This window comes from Euleptes europaea, chromosome 12 (genome assembly GCF_029931775.1).
Source record: "Euleptes europaea isolate rEulEur1 chromosome 12, rEulEur1.hap1, whole genome shotgun sequence".
NCBI classification, from domain to species: domain Eukaryota; kingdom Metazoa; phylum Chordata; class Lepidosauria; order Squamata; family Sphaerodactylidae; genus Euleptes; species Euleptes europaea.
The window spans coordinates 22,367,345-22,382,320 of record NC_079323.1 but is presented as its reverse complement, the minus strand read 5'-3'; the positions used below and the strand labels follow the sequence as shown (position 1 = coordinate 22,382,320).

General features: G+C 43.0%; 1 protein-coding gene and 1 non-coding gene across 2 annotated transcripts in view; both read left to right on the top strand.

The window, feature by feature from the left end:
- ATP8A2 (ATPase phospholipid transporting 8A2) overlaps window positions 1-14,976 on the top strand; it is a 419,645-nt gene that overhangs the window by 365,651 nt on the left and 39,018 nt on the right.
- TRNAV-GAC (transfer RNA valine (anticodon GAC)) lies at window positions 2,109-2,180 on the top strand. Its single transcript has one exon. It is a non-coding gene; the product is annotated as a tRNA-Val (tRNA).

Here is a 14,976-nt window from a genome sequence, read left to right as displayed (position 1 = left end):
TTTAGCCATCATCTAGAAATTCTCAGGGAGAGCGAGGTGACCTCTGACGGTCGGAAAATGCAAGCATGATCAAAGCAAAGCCCTGAAGTAGTTGGTGGTGGGACCACAAGGAAACAGCCATGCATAAATGGCCAAAGTTAAAGAATTCCATAGTTGATGAGTCAAAAAGTACCATCAACGTTTATGATTTGAACATTTGCTGATTTTAAAAATGAATATATATGAAGCTACCTTATACTGGAATATTGTGTGCAGTTCTGTAGGCCTCACTTCAAAAAGGATGTGGACAGAATCAAGCGGGTGCAGAGGAGGGCGATGAGAATAATCAGGGGCCTGGAGACCAAACCCTACGAGGAAAGGCTGAGGGAGTTGGGAATGTTTAGTCTGGAGAAGAGGAGGTTGAGGGGGGACATGTTTTAAGCATTTGAAGGGGTTACACTTAGAGGAGGGCAGGGAGCTGTTCCTGTTGGCAGCAGGGGATAGGACTCATAATAATGGGTTTAAATTGTGGGAGGAAAGGTACTGGCTGGATAGTAGGGGGGGGGATTTACAGTAAGAGTTGCTCGACAGTGGAATCAGCTACCTAGGGAGGTGGTGAGCTCCCTTTCACTCAGTCTTTAAGCAGAGGCTGGACAAGCACTTGCCAGGGATACTCTAGGCTGATCCTGCATTAAGCAGCGGGTTTGACTAGATGGCCTGTATGGCCCCTTCCAACTCTATGATTCTATGAATCAGACCAAGGGTCTATTAAGGTCAGGATTGTCTAATCACACTGGTAGCAGCTCTCCAAGGTCTTCCACACCACTGATGGATCCTTTTAATTGGAGGTGCCAGGCACTGAACCTGGGAACTTAAGCAGATACTCTACAACTGAGCTGTGGCCCCTCCCCTTGGTAAATTGATTCTCTTAACATAGTTTCACGATTTATATAGCTACTGGAATTTCTTAATAGACCAGTTCAGCAGCTCATCAGATCCATTCGTTGGCTCCAGTGGGGAAATTCTATTCAAACAAGAGTGAGTGATTTTTGCCATTCCCTCTCCCAACACCTCCCTTATGAACACACATGAACACACATGAAGCTGCCTTATACTGAATCAGACTGATGGGTGTGTGTGTGTCTGTGTGTGTGTAAGTGCCATCAAGTCGCTTCCGATTCATGGTGACCCTATGAATCAATGTCTTCCCAAATGTCCTATCTTTAACAGCCTTGCTCACGTCTTGCAAACTGAGGGCTGTGGCTTCCTTTAAAGAGTCAATACATCTCTTGTTGAGTCTTCCTCTTTTCCTGCTGTCTTCAACGTTTCCTAGCATGATTGTCTTTTTCAGTGACTCTCGTTTTCTCATAATGTGACCAAAGTATGACAGCCTCAGTTTAGTCATTTTAGCTTCTAGGGTCAGTTCAGGCTTGATTTGATTTATAACCCACTTGTTTGTTTTTTGGCTGTCCAGGGTATCTGTAATACTCTCTTCCAATACCACATTTCAAATCCTTGAAGGTTAGTTGCTGGTAGGGTTGCCAGGTCCCTCTTCGCCACCATTGGGAGATTTTTGGGGTGGAGCCTGAGGAGGGTGGGGTTTGGGGAGGGGAGGGACTTCAATGCCATAGAGTCCAATTGCCAAAGCCACCATTTTTCTCCGGGTGATCTGATCTCTATCGGCTGGAGATCAGTTGAATTAGCAGGAGATCTCCTGCTACTACCTGGCAGTTGGCAACCCTAGTTGCTGGGCAGCAACAATAGTGGAAGGTGACTTGATAGGTACCATACCTTTTTATCAGTATTATTAGGTATATATTATTATTTCCAGTGTATGCAGAATTTGTACTTTATATTAGAGCAGGGGTCACCAACCGTTTAAAGCCTGTGGGCAACTTTGGGATTCTGACACAGTGTGGTGGGCACATCCACAAAATGGCTGCTGCCGAAGGCGGAACCAACCATAAAATGGCTGCCACAGATTGCCTTCAGTCACACAGTAAAGATCCTTCTGCTTGTGATAGCAGCTGCTGCCAAAGCAACTTTTTCAAAAAATCTGCACATTCTCTGTTTCCTCCATTTGATGCCAGCAGTACCTGGCCCACCTGTGTCAGAAACATACTAGTGGAGGGGCTGTGGCTCAGTGGTAGAGCATCTGCTTGACATGCAGAAGGTCCCAGGTTCAATCCCCGGCATCTCCAGTTACAGGGACTAGGCAAGTAGGTGATGTGAAAGACCTCTGCCTGAGACCCTGGAGAGCCACTGCTGGTCTGAGTAGACAATACTGACTTTGATGGACCAAGAGTCTGGTTCAGTATAAGGCAGCTTCATGTGTTCATGTGTTCAACTGTTTAGAACGGTACAGATTGAGGACTAAATTATTCAAATCAAGTGATATGCATACATATTTAAATTATCTCTTACGCTTTTGAATTCTGGAACACAGTATTGGGAGCAGCTAAATTTCTACACTGCAGTAAAAAATAAAGTCTTGGATCCTGCTGAACATCTCTCCTCAAAGAAGGATCCCTGTCTTTGGAGCATGAGTTTGCAGCCTTCACTCTCCCATTGCAGCCCTAAATGCCTACTGAAATGCTGCTCTTGGGGGTTGAGAGCCCCAGGAACAGTATGGTAGGGAGATAGGGGTCTGTTGTCTATTCTTGCACAGATGGAAATGATGAGCAGGATCCCACACATAGATCAGTGTACGATCTTAAAATGTGTGGGAAATGTCTAGTTCAAGGAAATATCTGGCTCAATATTGTGATATTTATTTTAAGATAACCATCTGAAGAATCTAATATATGCATTTGTATAATGTTAAAAGTCCATGACATGAGTTCCAAAACACCATGAATTCATCCAAATCTCGTGGAAGAATTGGTTGTATGCGTTTCATATTGCATATCTTTTTTTCTTTTTTTGGACTGTCAAGTTGCAGCTGACTTATGGCAACCACATAGGGTTTTCAAAGAAAGAGACTTTCAGAGGTGGTTTGCCATTTCCTGCCTCTGCTTAGCGACCCTGGGCTTCCTTAGATGTCTCCCTTCCAAATACTAACCAGGGCCAACCCTGCCCAGCTTCTGAAATCTGATGAGATCAGGCTAGCCTGGGCTATCCAGGTCAGGGCTTACATATCTATACAGTATGTATTTAGCCATACTTCAGTTAGCTAGTCTGAAATATTCAGAAGGCCATTTTTTTAAAGCACCCCATGGAAGCACTTCGGTGAGACCTTCTCGCCCTGTCTCTTCTATCTGGCCAGTTACCACTATGCTTTTTTCCCTACCCTATACCGTGGTTATTATATCTCAGTTGCTGTCCCAAGTATATGGTGCATTTTTGTACTCCAGCCCTTTATCTCACACTTGGAACACAGTGAGATGACAACGTCAAATCAATTTTACTCACTTTCGCTTCAAAAATGTCCCGCCCAAACTAAATTGCAAAGAGCTGTACCTTTCTAGCAAGTGTAAACCAAGGGAATAGTTCTTTCCCCACTAGGGTTGCCAGGTCCCTCTTCACCACCGGCGGGAGGTTTTTGGGGGTGGAACCTGAGGAGGGCGGGGTTTGGGGAGGGGAGGGACTTCAATGCCATAGGATCCAATTGCCAAAGCGGCCATTTTCTCTAGGGGAACTGATCTCTGTCGGCTGGAGATCTTTTGTAATAGCAGGAGATCTTCACCTACTACCTGGAGGTTGGCAACCCTATTCCCCACCCACCCCATCCCTGCATCAGTACCCAATTCTCTTCATGCCCCATCCACTTCAGATGCTCAGAAAAACAGACTGGCATCACTGCCTCTTCTGAACATCAAGCAGAGCTAGCTGACTTCGGGCTTGTACCAGAAGTAGAACAAAGTTGACAACAGGACCATGCTATGGAATTGCATCCATGTGTGAAAGCTGTCAGGAAGCAGCATGTGTTTCTGGTCACTGCCACATTGTATTTAGGAGCTTTGCTAACCAGCTGTCCAACCCTCCTGAGCGAAGCAGCTTCAGTTTGGAATTTAAAAGTCAATTTACTGAGAGAATTTAATGAGAATGTTAGCAGCTACTGTATGTTTTTCTTTTGCTTGTGCATATGTGGCGCATAATGTTCTGTGGTATGGAAGTGCTTGTGTTTATTAGGGAACGCTTGTTTGCCTTCGGAGGCTCAGCATTTGTCTGGTTTTGCCCTAAATACCATACATGGAACGGTTATCATATTTAGCCGTTTGTGAGCACACAAGTATGTGAAGAAGAAGAAGAGTTGGTTTTTATATGCCGACTTGCTCTCCCACTTAAGGGATAATCAAACCGGCTTACCATCACCTTCCCTTCCCCTCCCCACAACAGGCACCCTGTGAGGTAGGTGGGGCTGAGAGAGCTCTAAGAGAACTGTGACTAGCCCAAGGTCACCCAGCTGGGTTCATGTGTAGGAGTGGGGAAACCAACCTGGTTCACCAGATCAGAATCCGCCACTCATGTGGAGGAGTGGGGAATCAAACTCGGTTCTCCAGATAAGAGTCTGCCGCTCCAAACCACTGCTCTTAACCACTACACCACTTATTGTGCCTCAACCTCAAAGCAGACTTTATGGAGGATGCATCGCTGCCTTTTATTTGTTTATTTAAAACATTTATTAGCTGCCTTTCTAACTTATAGGAACTCAAGGCAGCTTACAACATGAATTATAATAAAATACAATAAAATACGTTAAAAATACTTTAAACCACTAGTTAAAAAAATTAAATCTGCTGATAGGCAGAACAACTAATCAAATGTCATCATAAATAAAACTATCTTCAGCTGCCTGATAAAGATTGAGAGGGAGAGGGCCAGGCATGTTTCCCTGGGGAGGTTGTTCTCTATCTGTGCCTTCGACCCATATCTCCACCTTGGCGATATTCAGCAAAAGAAAATATGATGGGAAACTCGTGGCTTCTTTCTCCCCACAAGTGGCAGCCATTAAGTGAAGTGCTGAACACAGTGCATGGCGTTTTGAGCATCTTTCACTATTGGTTACTACAGCGATGTGGAGAAGAAACGTGTAGCCCTTACATTCCCTGTAATTTTTAGTTTGGTCTTGGCTTACTTTCAGTGAATTAAGCATGTTTTGGTTTTGCCAAGTTCATAAATCTAGTACAAGCTTGTACAGTTTGTGACCCACAAAGCTGAATGCAGCTATGTACTGTGGCCACAAACTATTTTACATCACCCAGACCTAGGGTTGCCAACTCCGGGTTGGGAAATACCTGGAGCCTGAGGAGGGCGGAGTTTGGGGAAGAAAGGGACTTCAGTGCCATAGAGTCCTATTGTCAGAGCGGCCATTTTCTCCAGGGGAGCTGATCTCTGTTGCCTGGAAATCAGTTGTCATAGCAGGAGATCTCCACCCACCACCTGGAGGTTGGCAACCCTACCCAGACCCCACACCATTTTTGCATTCTCAGGTAGGCAGCAAGCGCACTTGTTAAACCCCTTGGCGGGCCGCCATACATAGTTGGTAGGCTGCATTTAGCATGGTAGATCAGTCACTAATTATGCAAGTATAGTCCTATTACACATGCATGCAGTTCTTAATACAATTTTGAGACACAGCTCACACACATGAGTTCCCAGTGCCGCCTCAGCAAATGCCAGGAGATTTTGGGAGCAGTTCCAGGGAAGGCTGGAGTTGTGGAAAGATATGATGTCACTTCCAGGTGATGCCTGAGTCTGCCTCCCCAGTCTCTGTGGTCTTTACCATAGAGATTAGGGGAAATACCTAGAGCATCACAATGTGGCCATTTTTTTTTCTCCCACTCCTCAATTCCTCAGGGGTGGGAGATTAGGGCTGGGGGCTGGTAATTCTCCAGCCCAGATGGCTAAATGGGAGCCCTAGCACACAAACTACTTGTGACTTGCTTCATTGTCTTCTGGTGAGATGTTGCTTTTCCATTTCCCATGTGTCGCTCTCTACATCCACATCTCAATGTTCAGGATTTTTCTTTTCTGCCTTTCAACACTTTTCTCTGCTTCTCCATTGCCCTTCGTTCTCTATTCTGCATTGTTTGTCCCAACTCACTGTTATCGAATCTGTCACACCATGCTGCTACTGCCATCTTTTTCTCCCAAGTCCTTCCCTTTCCTCTTCCTCCTCTGTGTTTGAGGGTGAGTTTTATTATATTTCCTGCAAACAATAATGCACATGGAACGTATGTAGAGTTGAAAAAATCCACGTGGAGTGGTTCCAGTAAAGCATACTATATTCTTGTCCTCTTCTGCCCACAAACATCAACTGCCTACAAAATTTAGGTACATTTTTAATTCTAGTACAACATTTTCCACATGCATTGGCAGGTGCATTTCCAAGATTACACTGGAATCAGACAAGCACAGCTCTCCATCATAAAGCCAGCCTCCCTTGAACCAGCTTGGAAACCTCCCTTGAAGTCCTGGGAAGCTGCAGCTATTTTAAAGTTATTAGTTCTACGTTTAATATTAAATATCCATATGTAAATATAAGTAAAATGATATTTTCAAAAGATTAATGTTGGAAGAAATGTTTTGATTTTTTTTACAGTTAGCCACCTCCACTGTGCTTTTTTTTAAAGTGTTGGCTGATATTTTTGTTGTATGTAAGGTTGCCAACCTCCAGGTACTATCTGGAGATCTCCTGCTATGACAACTGATCTCCAGCCAACAGAGATCAGTTCACCTGGAGAAAATGGCTGCTTTGGCAATTGGACTCTGTGGCATTGAAGTCCCTCCCCTTTGGGTAGAGGAGGGACTTCAATGCCATAGAGTCCAATGGTCAAAGTGGCCATTTTCTCCAGGTGAACTGATCTCTGTTGCCTGGAGATAAGTCGTAATAGCAGGAGATCTCGAGCTAGTACCTGGAGGTTGGCAACCCTAACACCCAAGCTATTCTTGAAGGTCAAGAGGACCTTTAGAAATGGTGGGAGCAAGGGCTGCTAGAGTTCAAGGGGGAAATCTGCTTGTTTAGCTCCAGCCCCACGATGTACAAGTGCAAAAAATGCCATAGCTATACAATCATGGCCAAGAGATCTGAGGGTCAGATAAGCTTGACTAGGCCTCAGATTGTGTACAGAAGCTGGACAATGGGTACATACAGGAGGTGGCAAACACCGCCAGTGTCAATTCCCCAGAAATCCAAACCCGAATTCCAACACAGGCTTTCCAGGTCCAGTAACCTTTCTGCTGCTATACTGGTGTTCCTTCTCACTTAACTTGTTTTGCTGTTGTCTAAAAGCACAGGGGACTGATCGATTGGAATGAATCACTTTCTGATTTCAGGAATTCACATTTCAGAAACATCAGGTGTGCCTGTAATGCCAATGCCAATTGAAAAATCCCATCATTGTCACTTGAGTAAAAGGTGAAGACATGATGGGAAACGCTCTCCTAGCTGCCAAAAGATTAACCACTTTAAATATTTATAGGGTCTTATCTTCCCTGCCAATTGGTTATTAATTCCTTGAATTGAGGCAGGGCTGTGTGAATCCCTAGAGCTTTAAAAAATCATATCCACTCTGAATTATTCTGAACCTTTAATGGAGAATTGGCACTTCAAATCTTCCACTAGCTGTTTCCTCCTGCGTTGCGGTGCTCTCATATCTTTTCCTTTCTTTAGCTGGCTCTTGCAATTCTGAAGACCCATGTGCTTAGAATGGGAAGAAGTGCGGAATCCTTTATTTTACCTAGGAAAATGTGGCTCGATTGAGCACTTACATGTAAACATAATTACCAACATTATCAACATTTGTGCCAATTTTAAAATGTTGATTAAGCATTCCCAGTTACTTTCTTTTGTGAGTAGGTCTGGCCTTCTTAGGAATCTGGCCAAAAGCAGCTGAATATATTTAATGCTACCTTCAAGAACACACATTTTTACCTGATAGTTGATGATGGCATTGAAACCTTTGATAATGCCTCAGCTGCCTGTAGCAAATAGGTTTATTGTATGATTCAGGAGTAGTTCAGCAAAAGTAAAAATGAATTTGTAATCTAAAGAAAAAATAGGCTAGTGAATTGTACTGTGGAGAGGTATGGGGTAGATTTCTACCTTTGTTGATTTTGGGATTGCAAACGATGCTCGACATTTTTCATGGACACTATTTTCCAGTTAGTGTGAAAACTAAAAAAATAGGGATAATTCCTTCCATTTTAACTTTATTTCCATATTGCCTATATGGCCTACTAAACAATAATAAAGAGAAATAAAGGTTAGGGCAATTGAGAAGTAAACCTCGTGTGGGAAAACTCCCCAGAAATTGAAGTTACCTTCCTTAAAAAAAAACAAGTTTCCAAAAATATGATAGCCTGGCGCACCTAAGGCAGGCCTAGTTAAAGTTAAAAGGCAGACAAAGTACGGTAAGCATCTGAAATTCTGTCATAGGTCTCATAAAACCCAGGAACTAAAAATCTGGATTATCCAATTAGGTAGTAGTTTTGGGACTGGTGTTGTCTCTCCTCCTGTTTGGATCTATTGGATATTGGCTGGAGAGGGGGGGGGGGGAAGGAAGAGCCTTCAGGCTGGAGCTCCGTCCTTGGCTCTTTCTTCCAGCAATTTGTAAGCTCTGTGACCTGAATTTTTTTAAAAGTTCCCTCACAAAATGGAAGCAATGCAGTGAGATTAGTCTTGGCGTTTCCACAGGCTACTGCTCTGTAGCTCCAATAACTCAAGTGCTTCGTCTCCTGGAAACTTTTTCCTTTGGATTTTATTTTTCAGAAATCTTCCAAATGTAATGGAAGTACTCGGCCCGTCTGCAGTATAAATTGGAGTGGGGAGGGGGGAGTGTTGTTGGAGAACAGCTGAAAGTTTGTGAGTTTAGTGGGAGCCTCATGCCAGAGTTTGTCTCTGGCATTATTGCTTGAGTGGTCTGTTGCTTGTTTGCTTTTTGATGGTGGCTACTTATGGTGTTTATTTTGAGATCCTTGTTTTCTCACTCATAAGTCTCAGTTGAAATGCAGATTTTGCTTCCCTGTTGGTTTAATTTGGTTGTCCGCGTGGTAAAACTAAGAGCTCTGAACCTCACCTCATCTGGATTTTAGTGTAACTGAGACCAACAGCTGTTGGGTCTTGCTGAAAGAGGTGTGAAGAAATTCAGGTCCCAGTTCTTGCTGGGTCCATGTCTTCCATCTTTGCCAGCCTTTCTAGGTCAGGAAGATATAAAAGAGTGAGGCATTGCTGGCTGATGATAAAACTGGTGGAGGAATGTAGAAAGAGTCTGTTCCTTCTCCTGAATGAAGGAGGTAGATTCCTAGAGATTTTGAGGTAGATCCTGATGAGGAGTCTATGGCTTGCTGAGGGGACGGACATCAGCAGGGTTTAATCCCACAGAGCCCTCCCTCCAAAGCAGCTTTTTTCTCTAGGTAGGGTTGGCAGGTCCCACTTTGACACTGGCGGGAGATTTTAGGGCGGAGCCTGAGGAGTGCGGGGTTTGGGGAGGGGAGGGACTTCAATTCCATAGAGTCCAATTGCCAAAGCGGCCGTTTTTCTCCAGGTGAACTGATCTCTTTCGGTTGGAGATCAGTTGTAATAGCAGGAAATCTCCAGCTACTACCTGGCGGTTGGCAACCCTCTCTCTAGGGGAATTGATCTCTGCAGTCCAGAGATCAGTTGTAATTCCAGAAGATCTGCAGGCCCCACCTGGAGTCTGGCAACGGTACTGAGGTGGAAGTGCATATCTCTGAGACTTGTAGTGCCTTTGTCCAGCTTGGCCACAAGTTATTTATGCTCTGTTTATACCCAGTTTGGATTACTGTAATGCACTCTACCTTACTCATTGTTCAAACCATATGATAACTTTCCTCAAATCCCTACATCGGCTTCCCGTCCTTTCATCATCCAGAACAAATTCCTTGTCACCTTGAAAACTTTCCACAGTATTTCTCCACACACTCACTAGTGATGATAGTGTTCTTAACAACAGGGGGAAATGACAACGCCATTCTCACTTTGCCAGCAACTACACACACATGAATTGGTAGAGAACCAATTCAAATATTATGGCCACTGTGCTTATTCTGCATGATGGCAGTTCCGCGTGAGTTTGAAATTTGCTGACCGCTTGACTAACCCCATTTGCATACATAGGGATGGATGGGTGCCCAGCAGCCTAAACCTGGCAGCTTTAATAGTCGAGTCAAGCTTCTTTTGTGGCTCAGAACCATTTGCTATACAACTGACCTGTGGGGCAGTACAGAGCATATGGCCCAACTGCACATTAGTATGTACCCAATGTAAAAAGCGCCCCACAGATTTGCACTTGTACAGTTCTAGCCCTAGACAGCAGATGCAAGTATTGTTGAGGGAAGAAAAGGAGAGCAACTTGTTCATATTATTAATGGAATTTGGTCAGTAACAATGCTTTGACTTGTGCTCTGGTCATACCTTGAACTCTTGTGTCAATCATACTTTTTTTTAAGACTCCTGGCAAATTTATTTTGGATACTTTCTGAACAGGTGCTTCCTTTACATTGTGTGAATGGTTTAAACGAGAGACTTGCTTTATGTCCGGAGCTCTCAGCTGAAATCACAGGGCCGTCTGACACAGGCGCTTGTATGTTTATTCATCTGTGCTAATGCTGACAGCACATTCCCACAGTTGGCCTGGGTTGGACACAGAACAGATGTTGGGGATTATGGGGAAGGATTCGGAAAGGCTTTGGGCCTGTGTGTTTGCGGAAGTAATTCATTGTGGAGTCGCAGACAGGGCCTGCTGAACTTCCACCGTGGTGTTCTTGAAAACGTGCTGCAGTAGAGCTCCCTTTCAGTATCTAAAACCAAATGGTTTTTCCTGGTAATGTTTAAGTTGAAGGAAAACGTAAATCATTAGCATGGACTACAGGGATATCAGGTTGCTATCTCCTGTGCCCTCCTCACAATGGCTTGAAATTCTTCACTACTTAAAATCACAATCACTTCCTTTATCCAGAAATGCAGATTTCCTAAATTAGAACTAGGGAGATTTTCAAGAACAGAAGGAGGCTAACTATGAATAAATCTAGACTACCGAACTATCCAAAAGAGTCCAGTGTATAATGGAACCTGATAGCACCATGCATTTGGAAATCTGGACGTGTCTGGTTTGCTTTCTATCTATACAGAATATTTTTATCCCACCTTTCCAAAAAGGTCAGGGCTGCATATATGGTTCCTCCACCTGCATTTTTTTCTTATGACAATCCTTATGAAGTAGGTTAGGGTGAGAGAAATTGACTGACTCAGGGTCACATAGTGAGCTTCATGACAGATTTGCTACCAAGTCAGGATACTTGAAAACAGGAAGTTGCTTTATACTGAGTCAGACCATTGTTACATCTAGGTCAGTATTGTCTGTTCTGACAGATAGCAGCTCTAAAAGGGTTCTTCACGTTACCCACTACTCAGTACTTTTAACTGCAAATGCCAGAGATTGAACCTCCAAATGCCACACTCCTTCCTGGTCTGGATCTGGAATTGAACTGGGATCTCTCAAGTAATAATCCGAAACACTGAGCTCTGTCTACACAATCTTGGCCACACTGAAATATAGTGGTGTTGGATTCCATCGTACAATTGATGCCTTCAAACAGTTCCTTTTCTTGTAATTGAAAGCCATCATGCTAAGGAAGAAGACAATGATAATCTGAAACTACCCTGTCTGAGCCTGGCTTGCTGGGAATGAGGGCAGGCTATAAATATAAGGAAATGAATAAATATACAAACAAACTACATTGCAACTGAACGCTCAGATATATGTATTTAACACTTCCTTCTAGAATGAAAAAGCAGTGGATTAGCGCTCAGATATTTGGTTAAAGACTGTGGCCATTCTTCTCTTGGGTGGCAGATGCTGAAAGCAATCAACCTGAGTGAAGTGTCCTGAGATAAGTTCACATGCACATCTGCCTTCTGCTCATATTAACTGACAGCAATAATCCTCTAATTCAGGGATGGGACGGAAGTTTGGATTCCATTCCTGCACTCTCATTTGTCTCAGACAGGTGATTGGCATAATCAGAAGTGACAACACCAACCTTGTGTTTGCAATTCAGCAAAGGTGACAAAGGGCAGCTTCATACACTCAGAGAGATGTGCTTATTGTGCAGATCAGGGATCTCCAAGAGGTGTTATATGAGGTTGCTGGCTGCCGAGAGTAACTTGTGCGTCCTCTCGAAGACCCAGAAAAAGTCTGCAAAAAGATCTGCTCTTTTTTAAAAAATGTTTCTGTGCTGCTTAGCTTATAGCCTCAGTTTTTATTTCCTTCCTAGTCCATGTTCTGTTTCTAGGACAGAATAAAACTGGATAACACGATGAGCTGCAGTGGGTAGCTCTGGATATTTTTGATAACTCAGAAGTTGCTCATTAAAGAAAATGCTGGAGGCCTCTGGTACAGGTGAGCTCATGGGGCAGTCCCTGACAATACAGATAGTAGGGAAATCCTTCAGCGTGCTCAAGGGGGCTCTGGGTTTGGGATTGCAATGGACTAGATCCTGAGATGTGCTGTTGGATAGGAAACCCTGTTTAGTTTCTGAGATCTGACAAGATCAGACTAGCCTGGGCCATCTAAGTCAAGGCACAGCAACACAAAGTGATTTTAATATAATTTTTATTGAACCTATGATATCCATATGGAGCTATGGAATGTACAAGAGATGGTTCTCATGTGTTCATATAAACCTGGTTTGAAAATATATCAGACGAAATACCTTGTGCTATGTGTCTTGTGCCCATGGATAAGATAGTGGGGTTACAGTTGCTTCTACTTAGTCACAGATATCAAGAAGTCATAGAAGAAGAAGAAGAAGAAGAAGAAGAAGAGTTGGTTTTTATATGCCAATTTTCTCTACCTTTTAAGGAGAATCAGACCGGCTTACAATCTCCTTCCCTTCCTCTCCCCACAACAGACACCTTGTGAGGTAGGTGAGGCTGAGAGAGCTCTAAGAGAGCTGTGACTAGCCCAAGGTCACCCAGCTGGCTTCATGTGTAAGGGTGAGGAAACCAACCCAGATTAGAGTCTGCCACTCATGTGGAGGAGTGGGGAATCAAACCTGCTTAGAGTCCACCAGCTTAGAGTCTACCGCTCTTAACCATTACACGATGCTGGCTCTCTTTTAGCACTTCTGCTTTTATAAGGGCTATTGTGCATGTGGAAATCTTCTGTAGGATCCACCCTGATGTCCTCGTTCTGAGCATCTTATCTAAAGTATTTCAGGAGGAAGAAGCTTGCAAAAAAAAAAAATTCCCTCCCCCCTTCCATCCCTAGTTAGTATAACATACAGTTATCAAACCATTTCAGTATTATTATTCACTCTGTAGTCCTAATTTGGCCCATTGGTGCATTGATCCAGCATTTTGTATTACTGTGCTAGATATCTTCATTGGGAATCCTTGGCTTTCTGTTCAATATAATTACTCCCTGTGAGCCTTTCATTCAAAGGTGGGCCTCTGTAAAAATTTAATTATTTTCCCCCTGCAGCGTACATGATAAAGGCATAACTGTTATATAAAACTGCTAGTATGTAAGACTGGCTGCTTGTAAAAGCTGCCAAATAAGAGATCCGGCTACCTATGCAAAAGTGACGATAACTCGGAATGGCTTTGAATGTCATAAATTATATGTTCAGTGTGGCAATTCACATCAAAAGAGTGATTAAGGCGTGCAACTTTGCCCCATTGTCTGTTACATCAAACCTACTTTCCTCCAGATTTGCAATATATTTTTCTCAGTGTATAGCTTCATTTATAACAGGGTGTTGCCTGCTGCATACTCTTTGAATACATATCAGGGCTTACAATTAAACCTCTAAGAATGATTGTAACCTGTCAGTGTCCCCTGGGATAACTTTGAAAGTGAATTATTTTGTTTCTACAGAAATTTCTCAGCTTGGCAAGACCACTAATGAGTAAGAAACTGTATTTCCTGCATAAAATTACATTAGAATGAACCCTGGACACTGTGACATCAATAACATCGGTGCAGTCTATTAAATTCTTAACTCTCTCCTATTTGGAAAATAATGAGAAAATGACACTAGAAATATCCCTACCTCTTGCATATTGTGTTTATTACCGATTAGCCAAATTAACCAAATGTGGCTTTTAAATTATGACCCATAGTTAAGACTAGGTAAAATATGTGTTTCTGAAAAGATGCATTTAAATTAGGGCTGTCCACCAGTTAAAGAATCTTTAGTTCATTGCTCTTATGCTTTCAATTGATAAGCAAAAGTTTCATTATGTGTATTAAAAATCCTTGCTGTTGGCTACAAGGTGTACAGTTGTACCGCCTGTGCAAGAATTCATTGTTAAAAATATTCTGAAATATTTTATTATTTTCAAGGTAAGAAAAGAAGAAAAGGTAAAGGTCTGAGGGAATCTTAAAGGGTAACCAAACTATGTCAGTCAAGTTATATTCACTGGTGATATATTTTTCAATAATTAATAAAAGAATCCTACTTTCTCACTCTAGTACGTGTCCTCACTTTGTATAATTTTAGCCAATATCTCAATTTCAACATTGTCTAGGATTTTTCTTAGGCATTCTGATACAGATAGCATATATCTCCTCCTAAGCAGCTTGCTGTACGCTGGCCCACTTTTTGCCAGCATAAATTCGCACCAGCAAATGTGGCTGTTCCCAAGCCGAAAGGGCTCAGGGAGCCGACAAATGCAAGCCCTGCCCCTGGAAACACCCTCTTTGGCTCCGACACACTGCTTCTCAGCACCGGCGTAAATGCCCCTTATGCCGGCACAAGTGGCATTTATGCCAACGCCAGGGTCATGCCGACGCCTGTTCACTTTCACCCCCCCTTGTGGATCACACTGTAAGTCTTGCTTCATAAAGAATATTGTATCATACATAAAGCATATATGGCATGGTCATACTGAACCTGCTCATAAATTATGCTGTAATTAAGCATGATATCAGTTAAACATTAACAATCAGGCCATTGCTGAGGTGCAGTGAAAGCATAGTCAGGTGTATCTTGCTAATGCCAAAACATTAGCACACAGTTAATCCATCT